Source organism: Lethenteron reissneri, chromosome 71 (assembly GCF_015708825.2).
Source record: "Lethenteron reissneri isolate LAM-NWPU_2019-01 chromosome 71, ASM1570882v1, whole genome shotgun sequence".
Classification (NCBI taxonomy): Eukaryota; Metazoa; Chordata; class Hyperoartia; order Petromyzontiformes; family Petromyzontidae; genus Lethenteron; species Lethenteron reissneri.
The window spans coordinates 2,826,344-2,847,727 of record NC_083849.1 but is presented as its reverse complement, the minus strand read 5'-3'; the positions used below and the strand labels follow the sequence as shown (position 1 = coordinate 2,847,727).

Genomic DNA, 21,384 nt, shown 5'->3' with positions numbered 1-21,384 from the left:
CAAAGAACCAAGAAGATGAATCCCTGCTGCAGTCACGAAAGCTTTAAATCGAAAAACAATATTATTTTATTATTTAATACGACAATATTATTTTATTACATTATTTTATTGTATTATTATATTATTTTATTATGTTTAATTTTTATTATTTCATTATTTCCCTTCTACGTGATGACTTTACCGAAAGAACCAAGAAGATGAATCCCTGCAGTCACGAAAGCTTTAAATCGAAATGTAATTATTTTATTATGTTTTATTTTTATCATTTCATTATTTCCCTTCTACGTGACGACTTTACCGAAAGAACCAAGAAGATGATGAGCTTCATAGCTTTTCAGATTCCTCACGGTCTAAAGGAAGATTCACATTGTTATTCTGGGAGGCGGACAAACACGCTTGGAGCAACGATGCGGAGTGACGGTGCTGAAAGAATAAATAAAGATTCCGATTCTGAAAATCTATTAAAAAAAAATTTTAATTTACATTTTTAAATGACCAGGTAAGGCCCCACTGGGATATGATGTATAGCTCCACTTCAGGAGTGACCTAGCGGCCACAAATGATAGCAGCTAAACCAAGCGACGGCTTTACAATCGCGTCGTGATGTCAAGCAGTGGCCAAACACTGTGAAATGTGGGAAGGAGAAAGTGGAGGACCCGGAAAAAAATCCATGCCACCACGGGGAGGTAGGTAACATCTCCCTAGCCACCGTGATGATGATGAGAGAGACGCAGACTCCAAATACACAGCAGCAGCAGGCGTCGTCAGGGTCGGGATCGAAACCACGACCTCCTGTAGACCAGGCGAGGGAGTTAGCATCTCCTAGCCACCGTGATGATGATGAGAGAAAGACACACAGACTCCAAATATACAGCAGCAGCAGCAGGCGTCGTCAGGGTCGGGATCGAAACCACGACCTCCTGTAGACCAGGCGAGGTAGTTAACATCTCCTAGCTACCGTGATGATGATGAGAGAGAGACATGCAGACTCCAAATATACAGCATCAGCAGGCATCGTCAGGGTCGGGATCGAAACCACGACCTCCTGTAGACCAGGCGAGGTAGTTAACATCTCCTAGCCACAGTGATGATGATGAGAGAGAGACACGCAGACTCCAAATATACAGCAGCAGCAGGCATCATCAGGGTCGGGATCGTACCCACGACCTCCTGTAGACCAGGCGAGGTAGTTAACATCTCCTAGCCACCGTGATGATGATGAGAGAAAGACACGCAGACTCCAAATATACAGCATCAGCAGGCATCGTCAGGGTCGGGATCGAAACCACGACCTCCTGTAGACCAGGCGAGGTAGTTAACATCTCCTAGCCACCGTGATGATGATGAGAGAGAGACACGCAAACTCCAAATATACAGCAGCAGCGGCAGGCATCGTCAGGGTCGGGATCGAACCCACGACCTCCTGTAGACCAGGCGAGGGAGTTAACATCTCCTAGCCACCGTGATGATGATGATGATGAGAGAGACACGCAGACTCCAAATATACAGCAGCAAGCGTCGTCAGGGTCGGGATCGAACCCACGACCTCCTGTATACCAGGCGAGGTAGTTAACATCTCCTAGCCACCGTGATGATGATGAGAGAGAGAGAGACACGCAAACTCCAAATATACAGCAGGCGTCAGGGTTGGGATCGAACCTATGACCTCCTGTATACCAGGCAAGGTAGTTAACATCTCGCCACCTCCAAACTCCAAATATACAGCAGCAGGCGTCCGCGTCTGAACTGAACCCACGACCTCCTGCATACCAAGCGAGGTAGTTAACATCTCGCCACACGCAAACTCCAAATATACAGAAGCAGGCGTCAGGGTCTGGATTGAACCCACGACCTCCTGTATACCAGGCGAGGTAGTTAACATCTCCTAGCCACCGTGATGATGATGAGAGAGAGACACGCAGACTCCAAATATACAGCAGCAGGCATCGTCAGGGTCGGGATCGAACCCACGACCTCCTGTATACCAGGCAAGGTAGTTAACATCTCGCCACCTCCAAACTCCAAATATACAGCAGCAGCAGGCGTCAGGGTCTGAATTTAACCCACGGCCTCCTGTATACCAGGCGAGGGAGTAAACATCTCACCACCGTGATGATGATGATGAAAGAGAGAGACACGCCAACTCCAATTATACAGAAGCAGGCGTCAGGTTTGGGATCGAACCTATGACCTCCTGTGTACCAGGCGAGGGAGTTAACATCTCGCCAGCATGCAGCCCCCCCCCCCCCCCACCTCTGTCGTGCGCCAGCTGTGCCTCTCTGGCCCGTGGCCCCCCCCCCCCGTGCGAGGCCGCAACCCGCCTGGACACCCCCCCATGAGCTACTTGCAGCACCAGAGGTCGCAACCGGGTACCCGATACCCGTACCCTACCCGATACCCGGCTACCCGTACCCGGCCAGGTACGTGTAGCCGTTTGCGACCCTGGTGCGGCCGGGTACGGGTAGGCCGTGAGTCACCGGTGAGTCACCGTTGGTCACTCATTTCCCAACGTCTTGTCCCTTCTCACAATTCAAGTTCCTAGAATCAACCCACCCGCGCCTGCAACATGGCTTCATCCCAGAGGTCGCAATCAGGTACCCGATACCCGTACCATACCCGTACCCAGCCAGGTACGGGTACCCGTTTACGACCCTGGTGCGGCCGGGTATGGGTAGGCCGTGAGTCACCGGTGAGTCACCGTTGGTCACTCATTTCGGGTAGGATACGGGTAGGGAACGGGTACCCGTACACGGCCGGGTACGGGTACGGGTAACCGTTTGCGACCCTGGTGCGGCCGGGTACGGGTACGGGTAGGCCTGAGTCACTGGTGAGTCACCGTTTGTCACTCATTTCGGGTAGGATACGGGTAGGGAACGGGTACCCGTACACGTGCGGGTACGGGTACGGGTACCCATTTGCGACCCTGGTGCGGCCGGCTACGGGTAAAGAATCAAAACGCGTTTGCGACCTCTATGCAGCACCCTGCTTTGAATTCACAGAATCCGAAGGCGGCGAAACAAAAAAAACAACACAGATTCAAAACAACACAGACTGTGGCCCAGGGTTGGGTCAATCTGGGGCTAAAAAAAAAAATCTAAACCCCGAGGCGTCGGTTTACCCTGCCGCGAATATTGAAGCGGGTTTAGGTCCTCAGTTGTCGGGGGGGGGGGGGGTGGTGTGGGTGGGGAGCAGATGGGGACAAATGTAAATCAGCCACGCGGGCAGCCCCCGTGGGAATCCGTGGCATCGAGTGCACCGCCGCCACCGACTCCCTTTCGAGGAGCGGCGACGGCTGGGATGGCTAGAAAGGCTGTCGGACACCACCCCACTGCAAACACAACCTCCATCGCCACCACAACCACCGCCACTCCTACCAACACCACCACCACCATCCTCACCACCACAACATCACTACCACCACCTCCACTACCACCAATACAATCATCATCCCCAACACCACCACCACCATCCTCACCATCACCACCACAACCTACATCACTACCACCACCTCTACTACCACCAATACCACCACCATACCCAACACCGCCACCCGCCACCATCCTCACCACCACAACCAACACCACCATTGCCACCACAACCACCGCCACTCCTACCAACACCACCACCATCCTCACCATCACCACCACAACATCACTACCACCACCTCCACTACCACCAATACAATCATCATCCCCAACACCACCACCACCATCCTCACCATCACCACCACAACCTGCATCACTACCACCACCTCTACTACCACCAATACCACCACCATACCCAACACCGCCACCCGCCACCATCCTCACCACCACAACCAACACCACCATCGCCACCACAACCACCGCCACTCCTACCAACACCACCACCATCCTCACCATCACCACCACAACATCACTACCACCACCTCCACTACCACCAATACCATCACCATCACCACCACAACCTGCATCACTACCACCACCTCCACTACCACCAATACCACCACCATCCCCAACACCAACACAACCACCGCCACTCCTACCAACACCACCACCACCACCACCACAACATCTCTACCACCACCTCCACTACCACCACCATCCTCACCATCACCACCACAACGTCACTACCACCACCTCCATCACCCCATCACCATCCCCACAAACACCATCACCGCAACTGTAACCTCCATCACCACCAACACAACCGCAAACTACATCACCACCACAACCACCGCCACTCCCACCAACATCACCACAACCACCGCCACTCCCACCAACACCACCACCACCATCCTCACCATCACCACCACAACATCACTACCACCACCTCCACTACCACCACCATCCCCAACACCACCAGAACCAACACCACCATCACCACAACCACCGCCACTCCTACCAACATCACCACCACCATCCTAACTATTACCACCACAACATCACTACCACCACCTCCACTACCACCAATACCACCACCATCCCCAACACCACCACAACCACAACCACCGCCACTGCCACCACCACCATTCTCACCATCACCACCACAACCTACATCACTACCACCACTTCCACTCCCACCAACACCACCACCACCATCCTCCTCACCATCACCACCACAACATCACTACCACCACCTCCACTACAACCAATACCACCACCACAACCAACACCTCCATCACCCCATCACCATTACCACCACCACCGCAACCTCCATCGCCACCACAACCACCGCCACTGCCACCAACACCACCACCACCATCCTCACCATCACCACCACAACATGCATCACTACCACCACCTCCACTATCACCAATACCACCACCACAACCAACACCACCACAACCAACACCTCCATCACCCCATCACCATTACCACCACCACCGCAACCTCCATCGCCACCACAACCACCGCCACTGCCACCATCACCACCACCACCATCCTCACCATCACCACCACAACCTGCATCACTACCACCACCTCCACTACCACCAATTCCACCACCATCTGCGGCCGGGTACGGGTAGCCGGGTATCGGGTAGGGCAGGGGTCGGGAAACTTTTTGACTGGGAGAGCCATAAAAGCCAAATATTTCAAAATATATTGCATTGAGAGCCATATAGTATTTTTAACGTTTAATAAATTAAATATGTCTTACTTTTAATGCGACTTCTGTGGTGCTGCATAGTTTTGCTGATGGCCTTGTGTAGTCTGGTTCGTACGTGGTGAGGTTGAGCTTCGTGCAGGCGTGACCCGTGAAATGTATCTTCAAAACTAATTTCTGTTAACTTTAAAACGACACGGTATTATTAAGCAATATCACAAGTATTTTAAAATCAGTTCCAAACGGATTTTTTCATTTTATTTTTTTCAACTCAAAATTGTCTGGGAGCCATATGCCGTCACCGGAAGAGCCATATATGGCTCGCGAGCCATAGGTTCCCGACTGCTGGGGTAGGGTATGGGTACCGGGTACCCGGTTGTGACCTCTGCACCAGAGGCACCCACGAACCGAACCCACTGCCGTTGCTCTGTGACCCCAGCGTGCCCCTCCTGCCCCCCCCACCCCCCGTCCTCAACTGCGTCATTGTGAAAATAAAAAAAAAACACGTACCGTCATCTTCTCGGTTCTTTCGGTAAAGTCATCACGTAGAAGGTAATAATAAAATAATAAAAATAAAACACAATAAAATACAATTCTCACGACGTTTCGGCCACAACGCAAGCAGCCGTCCTCAGGTGGAGACCAGGTCTGTCGGAAAGACAGCGTCTGAATGACACACCCCAGGCTTGGAGCGTCTATTTAAGCTTAGAGTCGCGGCATCTCTTCAGAAAGGTGAGAGACTCGATTAGCTGAGCCTTCTTATCACGGAGTTTGTTGAAGGATCTTAAAGTTTTGTGGAATCCCTCCCCGTAGTGGCGGTTACATTTCGATTTAAAGCTTTCGTGACTGCAGGGATTCATCTTCTTGGTTCTTTCGGTAAAGTCACGTAGATGGGAAATAATAAAATAATAAAAATAAAACATAATATAATAATTCTCACGACGTTTCGGCCACAACGCAAGCAGCCGTCCTCAGGTGAAAGCGCTCTTCCCCTTCCAACCCAGCTTAAATATACGCTGCCAAGCGTGGTGGTGTTTCATTCAGACGCTGTCTCCCCGACAGACCTGGTCTTCACCTGAGGACGGCTGCTTGCGTTGTGGCCGAAACGTCGTGAGAATTGTATTCTGTTTTATTTTTATTCTTTTATTACTTCCATTCTACGTGACTTTACCGAAAGAACCAAGAAGATCGCACGCCTCGCCAAAGAGAAGTAGCTCCAGCCATCGCATCTCCTTGATTCTTTCGGTAAAGTCACGTAAGAATGGAAATAATAAAATGTCAGTCGTTCACGGGGTTGCTTTGCACCGTGCGCTCAATCACTGCCCTCTGGGCGTTTGAAGTGGGGACTTCGAACGTTATCTCGATGGCTCACGCATTTATAATCTGCACTGGAAACTCAAAACACTCGCATCGTTGCGGTCGCAGGCGACGCCGCCGTTGCCAGGCTATAAACTATTGATCGTAGGCACCCACACAGACCCACACTCATCTTTCTGGTTCTTTCGGTAAAGTCATCACGTAGAAGGGAAATAATAAAATAATAATAAAACATAATAAAATAATTCTCACGACGTTTCGGCCACAACGCAAGCAGCCGTCGTCAGGTGAAGAACAGGTCTGTCGGAAAGACAGCGTCAGATGCTGTCATCCCGACAGACCTGTTCTTCACCTGAGGACCTGTTTTTCACCTGAGGACGGCTGCTTACGTTGTGGCCGAAACGTCGTGAGAATAATTTTGTTTTATTTTTATTATTTTATTATTTCCCTTCTACGTGACTTTACCGAAAGAACCTTGAAGATGAATCCCTGCAGTCACGAAAGATTTAAATCGAAATAGACCCATACTCATTGACCCCCATGCACACAGAGTCCCATACTCATACTCACAGAGACCCATACTAAAGCTTCTTCTTTGGTTCTTTCGGTAAAGTGACGTATAAAGATAAAATAATGAATTAAGTAATAGCATACGACGTTTCGATTGCAACACAAGCAATCAGCATCAGGTATAAATGAAATAGCAACAAAAAATCTAACCATAAAACTATAGACAGACATATAAGCAGACAGATATCACCAAGATACACAGAGAGAGAGTAACACAGGTACAGAGAGAGAGAGATCGTCTTTGTGGGGTGGCCTTAAATATTTAATATTTACTCTCTCTCTCTATGTATCTTGGTGATATCTGTCTGCTTATATGTCTGTCTGTAGTTTTCTGGTTAGATTTTTTGTCGCTATTTCATTTATACCTGATGATGATTGCTTGTGTTGCAATCGAAACGTCGTATGCTCGTATTTAATTTATTATTTTTTCTTTAGACGTCACTTTACCGAAAGAACCAAAGAATAATTCATGCAGTCACGAAAGCTCCAAAATTAAGATTGAACCCATACTCATACTAAAGCTTTACTTTTTATTTTACCATGTCAGGGCCCACTGAGCTATCTATATCGAGTGCTTTGCTTGATTAGCGACCTCGCGATCACAAATGAGAGCTCGAAGAAGCGGGCTTATCGTCGTCAAGTGGAACTTTTAAGCGGCAGCCAAATATTCGAATCGCGCGATGTTGATTCGAAACGTTAAGGGGCAAAGCCGGAGGACCCGGAGGAAAACCCACGCGACCACGGGGAGAGACACGCAAACTCGAAATATACAGCAGGCGCCTGGGTCGGGATCGAACCAACGACCTCCTGCGCACCAGGCGAGGTAGTCAACATCTCCGAGCCACCGTGATGATGATGAGAGAGAGACACGCAGACTCGAAAGATCCCAGCAGGCATCATCAGGGTCGGGATCGAACCCACGACCTCCTGTACACCAGGCGAGGAAGTTAACATCTCATAGCCACCGTGATGATGATGAGAGAGAAACACGCAGACTCCAAATATACAGCAGGCATCATCAGGGTCGGGATCGAACCCACGGCCTCAAGCGTACCAGGCGAGGTAGTCAACATCTCCTATCCACCGTGATGATGATGAGAGAGAGAGACCTCCTGTAGACCAGGCGAGGTAGTCAACATCTCCTAGCCACCGTGATGATGATGAGAGCGACAGACCTCCTATAGACCAGGCGAGGTAGTCAACATCTCCTAGCCACCGTGATGATGATGAGAGCGACAGACCTCCTATAGACCAGGCGAGGTAGTCAACATCTCATAGCCACAGCCGCGGTGTCTTGATCTGGTAATATCAAGTACATAATTGAGCAAGAGGGACCTTACGAATACATTACCCGGGGCCTTCTCTCCCACTGCTGAAATCACGACTCTCCCAGCCCCCCCACACATTGTTACTCACAGAAGGTACAGCGAGAGAGAGAATGCGTTGTGCCATCGACTCTCATACCCCATCGATATCACATTAGGGCCAAGCCCCCATTAGCTCGTGGCAGCAGCAGCAGCAGCAGCGACTGAGATTTCATCGCGAGTTGTCTGCCATGAGCGGTGATGGGCCTGGCAAGAACGGTGAGGTTCACGGCATCTTAAAACAGAATGCATGTGCACATCGCACACAGTCACCGCACTCACAGTCACCGCACTCACAGTCACCGCACTCGCAGTCACCACACTCACAGTCACCGCACTCACAGTCACCGCACTCGCAGTCACCACACTCGCAGTCACCACACTCGCAGTCACCGCACTCGCAGTCACCGCACTCACAGTCACCGCACTCGCAGTCACCGCACTCACAGTCACCGCACTCACAGTCACCGCACTCACAGTCACCGCACTCACAGTCACCGCACTCGCAGTCACCGCACTCGCAGTCATCACACTCACAGTCACCACACTCACAGTCACCGCACTCACAGTCACCGCACTCACAGTCACCACACTCACAGTCACCGCACTCACAGTCACCACACTCACAGTCACCGCACTCACAGTCACCGCACTCGCAGTCACCACACTCGCAGTCACCGCACTCGCAGTCACCGCACTCACAGTCACCGCACTCGCAGTCACCGCACTCACAGTCACCGCACTCACAGTCACCGCACTCACAGTCACCGCACTCACAGTCACCGCACTCACAGTCACCGCACTCACAGTCACCGCACTCACAGTCACCGCACTCACAGTCACCGCACTCACAGTCACCGCACTCACAGTCACCGCACTCGCAGTCACCGCACTCGCAGTCACCGCACTCGCAGTCACCGCACTCGCAGTCACCGCACTCACAGTCACCACACTCACAGTCACCACACTCACAGTCATCACACTCACAGTCACCACACAGACAGTCACCGCACACACAGTCATCACACTCACAGTCACCACACTCACAGTCACCACACTCACAGTCACCGCACACACAGTCATCACACTCACAGTCATCACACTCACAGTCACCACACAGACAGTCACCGCACACACAGTCATCACACTCACAGTCACCACACTCACAGTCACCACACTCACAGTCATCACACTCACAGTCATCACACTCACAGTCACCGCACACACAGTCACCGCACTCACAGTCACCGCACACACAGTCACCGCACTCACAGTCACCGCACACACAGTCATCACACTCACAGTCACCACACTCACAGTCACCGCACACACAGTCACCGCACTCACAGTCATCACACTCACAGTCACCGCACACACAGTCATCACACTCACAGTCACCGCACTCACAGTCATCACACTCACAGTCATCACACTCACAGTCATCACACTCACAGTCACCGCACACACAGTCACCGCACACACAGTCACCGCACACACAGTCATCACACTCACAGTCACCACACTCACAGTCACCACACTCACAGTCATCACACTCACAGTCATCGCACTCACAGTCACCGCACACACAGTCACCGCACACACAGTCACCGCACACACAGTCACCGCACTCACAGTCACCGCACACACAGTCATCACACTCACAGTCACCGCACTCACAGTCATCGCACTCACAGTCACCGCACTCACAGTCACCGCACTCACAGTCATCACACTCACAGTCATCACACTCACAGTCACCGCACTCACAGTCACCGCACACACAGTCACCGCACTCACAGTCATCACACTCACAGTCACCGCACTCACAGTCATCACACTCACAGTCACCGCACTCACAGTCATCACACTCACAGTCACCGCACTCACAGTCACCACACTCACAGTCACCGCACTCACAGTCACCGCACACACAGTCACCACACTCACAGTCACCTCACTCACAGTCACCACACTCACAGTCATCACACTCACAGTCACCACACTCACAGTCACCACACTCACAGTCACCACACTCACAGTTACCACACTTACAGTCATCACACTCACAGTCACCACACTCACAGTCATCACACTCACAGTCACCGCACTCACAGTCACCGCACTCACAGTCACCGCACTCACAGTCACCGCACACACAGTCACCGCACACACAGTCACCGCACTCACAGTCACCGCACTCACAGTCACCGCACACACAGTCACCGCACACACAGTCACCGCACTCGCAGTCACCGCACTCACAGTCACCGCACTCGCAGTCACCGCACTCACAGTCACCGCACTCACAGTCACCGCACACACAGTCACCGCACTCACAGTCACCGCACACACAGTCACCGCACTCGCAGTCACCGCACTCGCAGTCACCGCACTCACAGTCACCGCACTCACAGTCACCGCACTCACAGTCACCGCACTCACAGTCACCGCACTCACAGTCACCGCACTCACAGTCACCGCACTCGCAGTCACCGCACTCGCAGTCACCGCACTCACAGTCACCGCACTCGCAGTCACCGCACTCACAGTCACCGCACTCACAGTCACCGCACTCACAGTCACCGCACTCGCAGTCACCGCACTCACAGTCACCACACTCACAGTCACCGCACTCACAGTCACCACACTCACAGTCACCGCACTCGCAGTCACCGCACTCGCAGTCACCGCACTCACAGTCACCGCACTCACAGTCACCGCACTCGCAGTCACCGCACTCACAGTCACCACACTCACAGTCACCGCACTCACAGTCACCGCACTCACAGTCACCGCACTCACAGTCACCACACTCACAGTCACCACACTCACAGTCACCGCACTCACAGTCACCACACTCGCAGTCACCACACTCACAGTCACCGCACTCACAGTCACCGCACTCACAGTCACCGCACTCGCAGTCATCACACTCACAGTCACCGCACTCACAGTCACCGCACTCACAGTCACCGCACTCACAGTCACCGCACTCACAGTCACCACACTCACAGTCACCACACTCACAGTCACCACACTCACAGTCACCGCACTCACAGTCACCACACTCACAGTCACCACACTCACAGTCACCGCACTCACAGTCACCACACTCACAGTCACCGCACTCACAGTCACCACACTCACAGTCACCGCACTCACAGTCACCACACTCACAGTCACCACACTCACAGTCACCACACAGACAGTCACCGCACTCACAGTCACCACACTCACAGTCACCGCACTCACAGTCACCACACTCACAGTCACCACACTCACAGTCACCACACTCACAGTCACCGCACTCACAGTCACCACACTCACAGTCACCGCACTCACAGTCACCACACTCACAGTCACCACACTCACAGTCACCGCACTCACAGTCACCACACTCACAGTCACCGCACTCACAGTCACCACACTCACAGTCACCACACTCACAGTCACCACACAGACAGTCACCGCACTCACAGTCACCACACTCACAGTCACCGCACTCACAGTCACCACACTCACAGTCACCACACTCACAGTCACCACACTCACAGTCACCGCACTCACAGTCACCACACTCACAGTCACCGCACTCACAGTCACCACACTCACAGTCACCGCACTCACAGTCACCGCACTCGCAGTCACCGCACTCGCAGTCACCGCACTCGCAGTCACCGCACTCACAGTCACCACACTCGCAGTCACCATCACTCACAGTCACCGCACTCACAGTCACCACACTCGCAGTCACCGCACTCGCAGTCACCTCACTCACAGTCACCGCACTCACAGTCACCACACTCGCAGTCACCTCACTCACAGTCACCACACTCACAGTCACCACACTCGCAGTCACCGCACTCGCAGTCACCGCACTCGCAGTCATCACACTCACAGTCATCACACTCACAGTCACCACACTCACAGTCATCACACTCACAGTCATCACACTCACAGTCACCGCACTCACAGTCACCACACTCACAGTCATCACACTCACAGTCACCACACTCACAGTCATCACACTCACAGTCATCACACTCACAGTCATCACACTCACAGTCATCACACTCACAGTCACCGCACTCGCAGTCATCACACTCACAGTCACCGCACTCACAGTCATCACACTCACAGTCACCACACTCACAGTCACCACACTCACAGTCACCGCACTCACAGTCATCACACTCACAGTCACCACACTCACAGTCATCACACTCACAGTCACCACACTCACAGTCATCACACTCACAGTCATCACACTCACAGTCATCACACTCACAGTCATCACACTCCATCACACTCGCAGTCACCGCACTCGCAGTCACCGCACTCACAGTCACCACACTCACAGTCACCACACTCACAGTCACCACACTCACAGTCATCACACTCACAGTCATCACACTCACAGTCACCGCACTCACAGTCACCACACTCACAGTCATCACACTCACAGTCACCACACTCACAGTCATCACACTCACAGTCATCACACTCACAGTCATCACACTCACAGTCATCACACTCACAGTCATCACACTCACAGTCACCACACTCACAGTCACCACACTCGCAGTCACCGCACTCACAGTCACCGCACTCACAGTCACCGCACTCACAGTCACCACACTCGCAGTCACCACACTCGCAGTCATCACACTCACAGTCACCACACTCACAGTCATCACACTCACAGTCATCACACTCACAGTCACCACACTCACAGTCATCACACTCACAGTCATCACACTCGCAGTCACCACACTCACAGTCACCACACTCACAGTCATCACACTCACAGTCATCACACTCACAGTCACCACACTCACAGTCATCACACTCACAGTCACCACACTCACAGTCACCACACTCACAGTCACCGCACTCACAGTCACCACACTCAGTCACCACACTCACAGTCACCGCACTCACAGTCACCACACTCACAGTCATCACACTCACAGTCATCACACTCACAGTCATCACACTCACAGTCACCACACTCACAGTCACCACACTCACAGTCACCGCACTCACAGTCACCACACTCAGTCACCACACTCACAGTCACCGCACTCACAGTCACCACACTCACAGTCATCACACTCACAGTCATCACACTCACAGTCACCGCACTCGCAGTCATCACACTCACAGTCATCACACTCACAGTCATCACACTCACAGTCACCGCACTCACAGTCACCACACTCACAGTCACCACACTCACAGTCACCACACTCACAGTCATCACACTCACAGTCATCACACTCACAGTCACCACACTCACAGTCATCACACTCACAGTCATCACACTCACAGTCACCACACTCACAGTCACCACACTCACAGTCACCGCACTCACAGTCACCACACTCAGTCACCACACTCACAGTCACCGCACTCACAGTCACCGCACTCGCAGTCATCACACTCACAGTCATCACACTCACAGTCACCACACTCACAGTCACCGCACTCAGTCACCACACTCACAGTCACCGCACTCACAGTCACCACACTCAGTCACCACACTCACAGTCACCGCACTCACAGTCACCACACTCACAGTCATCACACTCACAGTCATCACACTCACAGTCACCGCACTCGCAGTCATCACACTCACAGTCATCACACTCACAGTCATCACACTCACAGTCACCGCACTCACAGTCACCACACTCACAGTCACCGCACTCACAGTCACCACACTCACAGTCACCACACTCACAGTCAGCCCTGCCTCTGTGTGTGTGTCTCACCTCCTCACCGACTCGCTACGGCAGCGCCAGCAGCCTCGGCCTTCTGCCGTCACCCCGGGGGGGGGGCAGAGACGAGAACCGAGGCGTGGGGGGGGTGGTGGTGGTGGTGGTGTCCGACGCCACGGGACCGGCCTCCTCGTGTTCCGGTTGGTGAAGTCGCGGGCCAGGCTGGATTCGTCGATGGTTTTGCGGCTGTTTTTGTTGCGGGGGGCGGCGTGCCCCCCACAGACACTAGGCCTGGCTTGCTATGCAAAGGTGCAAAAATGTTGTGGTTGGTATTAACGGCGCATGGCGAAGAGCAGGGATTGGTAAGGGGGTAAGGGAGGGGGGGTTAATGGGGTAAGGGGTTAATGGGGTAAGGGGTTAATGGGGTAATGGGGGGTGGTGGGGGGGGTGGTGGTGGTGGTGGTGGGGGGGTGGTGGGGGGGTGGTGGTGGTGGGGGGGTGGTGGGGGGTCAGGTCGGGTGAAGGCGTTAGACTAATCTGGAAGGGCCTCTCTGTGTGTGTGTGGCTTGCCGATGGGGAATGAATGGCGGGCTGGGGTGGGTGTAACGGGGTCTTAGGGAGTGGGTTAGGGGGGTTAGGGGGGGTTAGGGGGGTGGGTTAGGGGTCTTAAGGGGTGGGTTAGGGGGGTTAGGGGGGGTTAAGGGGGTGGGTTAGGGGTCTTAGGGGTCTTAGGGGTGGGTTAGGGGGGGTTAGGGGGGTGGGTTAGGGGTCTTAAGGGTGGGTTAGGGGGGTTAGGGGGGGTTAAGGGGGTGGGTTAGGGGTCTTAGGGGTGGGTTAGGGGGGTTAGGGGGGGTTAGGGGGGTGGGTTAGGGGTCTTAGGGGTGGGTTAGGGGGGTTAGGGGGGGTTAAGGGGGTGGGTTAGGGGGCTTAGGGGTGGGTTAGGGGGGGTTAAGGGGGTGGGTTAGGGGTCTTAGGGGTCTTAGGGGTGGGTTAGGGGGGTTAGGGGGGTGGGTTAGGGGTCTTAGGGGTCTTAGGGGTGGGTTAGGGGGGTTAGGGGGGGTTAAGGGGGTGGGTTAGGGGTCTTAGGGGTGGGTTAGGGGGGTTAGGGGGGGTTAAGAGGGTGGATTAGGGGTCTTAGGGGTGGGTGAGCGTGTGGGGTGAGCGTGTGGGTGAGCGTGTGGGGGGGTGAGTGCGTGGAGTGAGCGTGTGGGGGGGTGAGTGTGTGTGGAGTGAGCGTGTGTGGAGTGAGCGTGTGTGGGGGTGAGCGTGTGGGGTGAGTGTGTGTGGGGGTGAGCGTGTGTGGGGTGAGCGTGTTGGGTGAGCGTGTGGGGGGGTGAGCGTGTGGGGTGAGTGTGTGTGGGGTGAGTGCGTGTGGGGGGGTGTGTGTGGAGTGAGCGTGTGGGGGGGTGAGTGTGTGGGGTGAGAGCTTGTGGGGTGAGCGTGTGGGGTGAGCGTGTGGGGTGAGCGCGTGGGGGGGTGAGCGTGTGGGGTGAGCGTGTGTGGGGTGAGTGTGTGGGGTGAGCGTGTGGGGTGAGTGTGTGGGGTGAGCGCGTGTGGGCTGAGTGTGGGGTGAGCGTGTGGGGGGGGGTGAGCGCGTGGGGGGCGCGTGTGTGGGGTGAGTGCGTGTGGGGGGGTGAGCGTGTGGGGTGAGCGTGTGGGGGGGGTGAGCGTGTGTGGTGAGTGTGTGTGGTGAGCGAGTGGGTGAGGGGTGAGTGGTGAGTGTGTGTGGGGTGAGCGTGTGGGGTGAGCGTGTGGGGTGAGCGTGTGGGGTGAGCGTGTGTGGGGTGAGCGTGTGGGGTGAGCGTGTGTGGTGAGCGTGTGGGGTGAGCGTGTGTGGGGTGAGTGTGTGGGGTGAGCGTGTGGGGTGAGTGTGTGGGGTGAGCGTGTGGGGTGAGCGTGTGGGGTGAGTGTGTGGGGTGAGCGCGTGTGGGGTGAGTGTGGGGTGAGCGTGTGGGGGGGGTGAGCGCGTGGGGTGAGCGTGTGTGGGGTGAGCGTGTGGGGTGAGTGCGTGTGGGGGGGTGAGTGTGTGGGGTGAGCGTGTGGGGTGAGTGAGTGTGTGGGGTGAGAGTGTGTGGGGTGAGAGTGTGTGGGGTGAGTGTGTGTGGGGTGAGTGTGTGGCGTGTGTGGGGGGAGCGTGTGGGGTGAGCGTGTGGGGGGGTGAGCGTGTGGGGTGAGCGCGTGGGGTGAGCGCGTGGGGTGAGCGCGTGGGGTGAGCGTGTGGGGTGAGTAAGTGGGGTGAGCGTGTGGGGGGGTGAGCGTGTGGGGTGAGCGCAAAGAGGATGGATGGATATGGGGTGAGTCGGGGGAGATTCGGGCTGCCCTCACGTGGGTGGGTGGGGGGGGAGACACCGGGCCCCCCTTGAGACACGGGCCCCCCTAAGATGGGTAGGAGAGAGACACGGGCCCCCCTAAGATGAGTAGGAGAGAGACACGGGCCCCCCCTTAAGACACGGGCCCCCCTAAGATGGGTAGGAGAGAGACACGGGCCCCCCTAAGATGGGTAGGAGACACGGGGCCCCCCTAAGATGGGTAGGAGAGAGACACGGGCCCCCCTAAGATGGGTAGGAGAGATACACGGGCCCCCCTAAGATGGGTAGGAGAGAGACACGCCCCCCCCCCCCCAAGATGGGTAGGAGAGAGACACGGGCCCCCCTAAGATGGGTAGGAGAGACACGGGCCCCCCCTTAAGACACGGGCCCCCCTAAGATGGGTAGGAGAGAGACACGGGCCCCCCCTTAAGACACGGGCCCCCCTAAGATGGGTAGGAGAGAGACACGGGCCCCCCCCTTAAGACACGGGCCCCCCTAAGATGGGTAGGAGAGAGACACGGGCCCCCCTAAGATGGGTAGGAGAGAGACACGGGCCCCCCTAAGATGGGTATTAAAGAGACACGGCCCCCCTGAGGAGACCCCGGGGTGAGACACGTGAGACGCGGGCTCCCCCCTCAGGACACACGGGGGCCCCCCCCCCTCCCCACCTGGGGAGGAGACACAAACCCCGAGAGATGGACAATCACCTCACGTCCACCACCACGTCCACCACCTTCAATCGCTCTGTGCCCGAGGTCCGCCCATGCCTCGGCGCAGACAAAACGCGACGTTTCGCTCCTGCTGCCTAGACGATGCAAACCTCATTCAGCCTCCAGCGGTGGACAACGCTCCACCACCCTCACTAGTCGACCCCCCCCCCTCTCACGGGGAAGAGGGGGTTTGCCCACGAAGCTGTGGGCAGCGATGGAGCAGCAGCAGTAGTAGCAGGAGCAGCAGTAGCAGCAGCGGCGGTGGTCGCGGCGGCAATGGGCAGCTGTGGGCAGCAGCAACGGCACCGAAACACGGACCCACTCTGCGCGCACGCCGATTGGTCCAGCCGCGAACCACGTGGGGGGGGGGGCGTGCGTCGACCAATCGGTGGGCGAGCTCGCGCGCTGCCGTTGGTTAAGTGTCTGCGACGGGGGGAGAAGGTGGGGGGGGTGAGGGTGGGGGCTTCCGGTTAGGGGGGGGCGTGCGTCGACCAATCGGTGGGCGAGCTCGCGCGCTGCCGTTGGTTAAGTGTCTGCGACGGGGGGAGAAGGTGGGGGGGGTGGAGGGGGTGAGGGTGGGGGCTTCCGGTTAGGGGGGGGGGCGTGCGTCGACCAATCGGTGGGCGAGCTCGCGCTGCCGTCGGTTAAATGTCTGCGACGGGGGGGTGAGGGTGGGGGCTTCCGGTTAGGGGGGGGGTGAAGTGGAGTGGCTTCCGGTGGGGGGGGGGCGAAGGGGTTTGGTGGTGATCACGTGAGACGCGTCTCAACCAATCGTTGATCGCGGTTGCTGTTGGCCCCGCCCTCCTTTACCCCCCCCCCTCCCGCGTGTGGGGTGGGGGGGGCTGGTGGAGACACGGCCGGTGACGTCACCCGCGATGACGTCATCCGTCGCGCGAGGTGCCCCGGGGTCACGTGACGGCTGTGACCACCCCCCCCCCCCCGTTTCCTCCATTGTCTATGACGTCACCGCACGCCTCTTGTGCCAGGATAGGTGCACCTAGCCTGGCACTGCCCGGTAGATTTGAATAAGGACTAACATTAATTCTAGACTTGAAGCTTTCGTGACTGCAAGGAATCATATTCTTAGGTGTTTTCGGTAAAGTCACGTAGGTAAAACATCAAAATTAATAAAAATAATAAAATAAAATTATCTTTATTAAAAATAATAAAATAAAATGATCTTTATTTTTTTTTATTAATTTTGATCTTTATTTTATTTTATAATTTTTATTAATTTTGATGTTTTACCTACGTGACTTTACCAAAAACACCTAAGAATAAGGACTAACAATTACAATTTTAATGAAACATTGCATTTAAAGAAGCAGATTTGTAGAAATTATATTACATGGCTCACTCAGCCACTGTCGTAGACATAGTCTACAAAAGATTCATTTTTAAATCCTTTATATTAAGTTCACTTGCTTGCTTGCTTAGGACCGTGCAAATCTTTCGGTCGTTTTTTAACCCACTTCCCGCGATCCAATCGAGCTGACATTTTGCACACAGACTCGTTGTGCGAGACAATTAATGTTCGTGAAAAAAAATTCCAAAATGTTACACTGTTTAGGGAAAACAATTTAAATATTTAATTACCAATTGCTTAATACTGGCAGACAATCATCTGACCCATAGGTGGCAGCCATCTCAAGCCAGAGGACGAGAGGACTCTAGCCGCCACGCATATAAAGGATTTATAGTGAAAAACTTTGTTTTTACGGGTTATACTTGTTTAATCCTTTATATTAAGTTCACTTGCTTGCTTGCTTATGACCGTGCAAATCTTTCGGTCGTTTTTTAACCCACTTCCCGTGATCCAATCGAGCTCACAGTTTGCACACAGACTCGTTGTGCGTGACAATGCATTTTCGTGAAAAAATAATTCCAAAATGTTACACTTTTTAAGACAAAAATATTATATTTAATTACCAATTGCTTAATGGTGCAATGCAATCATCTGACCAATAGGTGGCAGCCATCTCAAGCCAGAGGACGAGAGGACTCTAGCCGCCACGCATATAAAGGATTTATAGTGAAAAACTTTGTTTTTACGGGTTATACTTGATTCTTGATTTCACTGTCGCAAACTGGTCAACACGTAATCAAAATCTGTTTTTTCCAATGTTTTTCTTTCAATGCTAAGAAGAACAAGATCGCCGAGACGATCTTGTCCCATTGAAGCACGCAAATGCGACAAAATAAGATTAAATTTGCCGAACGACCGCTCACAGCTTGCAATTTTAAACTGCTATTGTTAATAAAATTAGCAGTGAAATTCGCAATTTCGGAAATATGTCGTCTCCATAAAACACAATAAAACCAATAAGTTCTAGATTTGAAGCTTTCGTGACTGCAAGGATTCATACTCTTAGGTTTTTTCGGTAAAGTCACGTAGGTAAAAAAATTAAATTAATAAAAGTAAAATAAAAAAAATTAAAAAATTCACGACGTTTCGGAAGCTTGTGAAGCTTGTGTTACTTCCGAAACGTCGTGAATTTTTTAATTTGTTTTATTTTACTTTTATTGATTTAAATTTGTTACCTATGTGACTTTACCGAAAAAACCTAAGAGTATAAAACCAAGAAGATCTAAAGGAGTTTCTGGTAGAACTTAATTCCGGTTACTGAGCAGCATTTTGCAATCTCCAATTTCTGTGAAAAGTTCGTGGCCATTGATATCGGTGTCATAGAAATTTCCAAAATCTGTGCAATTTCGACGAATTGCATCGACATCTGTGTCGGATAGAAGAGTTTTGACGTCCAGCAGAAATCAAAATTTCGTGTTCAGGTCTTTTAGTCATAAAAACCGTGTTGGCATCTCCTGTTGAAGTCGATAAAATACGCTCTTCATAACGCGCACAATTTCTTCTTCTGCTGAAAGTCCTGCATCTCTTGCCAGTTCTCCTGGCATCTTCCGACGTCGCCTAATTCTTCTGTCCACATCGATCCCCCAGACTGTGCATCTTGTTTTGGCGTTTTCTACAGCAACTTGGCTCAAATCATCACGAAGCTTGACAAATTCATGTTCCAAAGATTCAAGATCAGTTGCTGCTTCCTTGAAATTCATAGTAGGATCCTGTAAGCGCTTCTGAACACGATCCATTTTTCCAAGAATGACATTCCAGAAATGTAATAAAACTATGAAGTTAAAATTTAATACGCATGCCTGTAACTGTTCTGCATCACTTCTGGTTTCAGGCGTCATAGTTACGTCCTCCGATAATACTGGTAGGAACGAAGTGAACCAGCCTACAATAGATTATATCGTCCGTCCGTCCGATGTCCGGTTAGGTGTAACAACATCGCCCCGTACTGCAAACACTTGGCAGGACCCTACAAAAACCTTTAGACTCAGTGAGGCTTTCCTGGCTAAACAAGTGTAACATTCCCTTATTAGTTTTTAATTAAAACATTTAAATTAAAAATTAACTCACAGCGGCCTAAAGCCTACAGCTAGGCCTAAAGCCTAGAACTAGGCCTCAAACTCTCCCTTCGTATCGTACCCCCGCCATTTCATTTTATTATAGCCATTCATTTGTTCGTTCCTACCAGCCCAACCCGCAGGGACCTGTTTTGTCTCGCAGCCCTACTAGTTCATCCAGTCCTTCATAGATAGCTTTAACAGCTTCTGATCGTGCAACTCCAGCGTGTTTCAGGCCGTCGTAGTTTCCGCCACCAAAAAACAGGCCAGTGACTAAGGCTGAAAGACTGCGCCTGTCTGTTGTTTGGGACGTTCTTCCATGTAAGTTCTTAATAGGCGCGCGTACCAAAATGTAATTACATGACATGTAGGCTGTGTGTGGCGGGATATATTAACGTTTAGCTTGAGGTGTAGATTTGTGCAGTAGTTGCAGGCTGCCGCGCCCGCTGCAATAAGTTATAATGTGACGTTGTACGCAGTGGCGGCTCCTGCAAAATCTCTCAGGGGGAGCAAATGTCTGGATGATTGATAAGGATAAGGTCCACCCATGCAATGGATAAATTAACAGCTTAAGCATGTAAAGGCAACTTCACTTCTTTAATATTAATGAAAAATAAAGTGACTCTTACAATACATCTTGTTTGTTTCTATACTCACTATTAAAACAAACCACTCAAGTTTATTTTATTAAAGATTCCACTAGGTGGCCACAAATTATATTGTTGGATGAAACGTGCTTACGTATGATGACGCAAGCACGTATGATGACGTAAGCACGTTAGGGCGAGCCCTCCCGGAAGCCATAGAGAATGCATTGCAGCGCCCCCCGGTCGAAAAAAAACATCTTTGAATGTAAGTCTATGGGGCCACTCGGGGCGATTCTCAGCCG

The 21,384-nt window shown here is 52.8% G+C and overlaps 1 protein-coding gene across 1 annotated transcript in view; it reads right to left on the bottom strand.

The window, feature by feature from the left end:
* The window catches only part of LOC133361198 (calmodulin-regulated spectrin-associated protein 1-like), a 28,217-nt gene extending 13,774 nt beyond the window's left edge, over positions 1 to 14,443 (bottom strand). The window contains exon 1 of the mRNA XM_061580082.1: positions 14,111 to 14,443. The gene's annotated coding sequence lies outside the window, so the exon portion shown is untranslated. The remainder of the gene's footprint in view (positions 1 to 14,110) is intronic.
* Positions 14,444 to 21,384: the final 6,941 nt, after the last annotated feature.